The sequence below is a fragment of the Myotis davidii genome, unplaced genomic scaffold, assembly GCF_000327345.1.
Source record: "Myotis davidii unplaced genomic scaffold, ASM32734v1 scaffold939, whole genome shotgun sequence".
NCBI classification, from domain to species: domain Eukaryota; kingdom Metazoa; phylum Chordata; class Mammalia; order Chiroptera; family Vespertilionidae; genus Myotis; species Myotis davidii.
Window position 1 is genome coordinate 90,217 of NW_006290535.1, and position 2,886 is coordinate 93,102.

Sequence of the window (2,886 nt, forward strand, 5' to 3'; positions counted from 1 at the left end):
GAAAGGAACCCGGACAGGGTCGCGTCCTCCGAGAGTCACTGCTGGGGGCGGTGCTTGCAGAAGAGGGATTCTCCACTATTTTCTTTTATTTTTTAAATTTGTTTTTATTGTTGGCAGTATTACAGATGTTCCCCATCTCCGCTCTTTTGCCCTCCCGCCTCCACCCCAGGCCTTCACAGTACTATTGGCTGTGTCCATGGGTTATGCATGTAAAGGGTGTCCCAAAACCATGTATACACACTTTGAATAGTTATAAAAGCAGTGTTTATTAAAATGCATTTCATTTTCAAAATTGAGCTATCAGTTGTTAAAGTGTGTGTGCATCTGGCGGGGGGCGGGGGGGGGCACCCTGTATGCATCTAGATGCTTTGGTTAATGTCTTCCCATCCCTCCCTCCACCCCCCACCCCCCTCTAAAATCTGCCAGTCTGTTCCATGCATCCATGTCTTTGGACCTATTTTTGTTCCTCAATTTATTTTGTTCATTACATTCCACATATAGTGAGATCATGTGATATTTATCTTTCTCTGGCTGGCTTATTTCGCTTAGCATAATACTCTCCAGGTCCCTCCATGTTGTCTCAAAGGGTAAGAGAGCCTTCTTTTTACAACTGCGTAGTATTTCATTGTGTAGATGTACCACAGCTTTCTTATCCAATCATCTGCTGATGGGCACTTGAACTGTTTCCAGATCTTAGCTATTGTAAATAACACTGCTATGAACATAGGAGTGCATTCTTTTGAATTGGTGTTTCGGGATTCTTAGGATATATTCCCAGAAGTGAGATCTCTGGGTTAAAGGCAGTTCCATTTTTTATTTTTTGAGGAAACTCCATACTGTTCTGCACCAGTCTGCATTCCCACCAGCAATGCACGAGGGTTCCTTTTTCCCCACCTTGCCAGCACTCGTTGTTTGTTGATTTATTGATGATAGCCATTCTGGCAGGTGTGAAGTGATACCTCATTATTGTTTTAATTTGCATCTCTCTGATGATCAGTGACTTTGAGCATGTTTTCATATGTCTCTTGGCCATCTGAGTAGACACTTTGGAGAAGTGTCTATTCAGGTACTTTGCTCACTTTTTAATTGGATTGTTTGTCTTCCTTCTGTTGAGTTGTATGAGTTCTTCATATATTTTGGAAATTAACCTCTATCAGATGTATCATTGGTGAATATGCTTTCCCATACAGTGGGTTCCCTTTCCATTTGGAGGATGGTTGGGGCCTCAGAAGTTTTGTTTCTATCCTTAAAATGTCTCTTTAAGCTGTGTCCAAGATGTGTGTCCTTTCTTTTCCTGCTTTAGGACCACAGAGAACCCAGAGTGTTTGTTGGCTGTGGTTCTTTGGGGTTGAGGCTTCATTCACCTGTTGAGACCCCCTGGGTGTCGCTCAGCGGGGGGACTTTAGGTCTCTCTGGGGACTGGATCCTACACAGGCCCCAGGAACCCGGACCGCTGCCCGCCCCCACACTGACAGGCACTGGGTCCTTGCTTTCCCTTGTCCGGACCTAGATTTCCTCTTACAAGTGGGTAAGTCTTTAAAGTCCCTTCAACTTTTGGTGCATTTGAGGGACAAAGAAACTTTCAACCTCTCTCATAAATTATCTACGTCAGCCATGTGCCTCACATTTTTACTCTTCTTTACATAAAGAACATTCGCACTAGCCGGTTTGGCTCAGTGGATAGAACGTAGGCCTGCGGACTGAAGGGTCCTGGGTTTGATTCTGGTCAAGGACACATGCCTGGGTTGCGGGCTTGATCCACAATAGGGGGCGTGCAGGAGGCAGCCGATCAATGATTCTCTCTCATATTGATGTTTCTATCTCTCTCTCCCTCTCCCTTCCTCTCTGATATCAATAAAAATATATTTAAAAAAACAACACTCCGCGTCATCTCTGCATCGTTGTGAGCTCCCGTGTGCAGGTATCTACCTCGAGTATTGTAAAAGCACCCTTCTCTCTCCCATTTCTTCCTGTGTTCCCTGGGGTGGGAACATGTCTGTTCGGCATAGGGACCCCCACCTCTGCCACCACCTGAAGGCGTTCACCGGCTGTGGGAAGCTTGCTATGGGACCGCCTCCAAAATGCAGGAGTGCTCACACTCCCAGCCTGGGCCCTCTATCCTGCAGGGATACGGCCTCAGCTTCCTTCACCCCTCCATGGGTCTGTGGGAACCAGGCTCGCCCAACAGGACCACTGCCTCTTTTTTCCATGGTGATTGGTTTAACATAGAAAACTGATTCAAATCTGGTCAATCTGATTTTCTTTGGAATTTTTCTACCAGAGCTATGGAGAGAGACTCCCCACCTCTGGAGCTGCGTAGCGGGAAGATTGTGGGGGACACCCTGCAGCTCTCCTGACATCTTACAGAGGGAGGATTCAGCTTACCATCCCTTTGCATTAGGCCGGGCCACATGGACATTATCTTCTTGCCAATGGAATGTAAACAGTGATGTACCCCCCTTCCTAGTCTGGACCTTAGAATTTGAGCAGGCCTTCTCCGTCGCCTGGAGGCAGGACGTACAATCAATAACAATAGAGGAACCCAAGGTGTAAGAAATTTACCAAGACTCATTGTTTGCTGGGTCACAAAGCAAACCTTAACAAATTTCAAAGGATCCAAAGAATTTTGAACATTTTCTATGACTTCAGTGGAGCTAAGCTGCTTGGAAATTAAGTAATACACTTTTAAAAATTGAGACATACTTGACATTTCATTCTCTTTGTTTTAGGTGTACAACATAATGATCACTAATGAAAACTGCAGTCCCTACACTGAAAATGATAAAAATGTAAATTTTTTTTCTTTTTCTTTTTATTAATTAAATCTTTATTGTTCAGATTATTACATTTGTTCTTCTTTCCCCCCTCCCCCCCATAGCTCTCCCC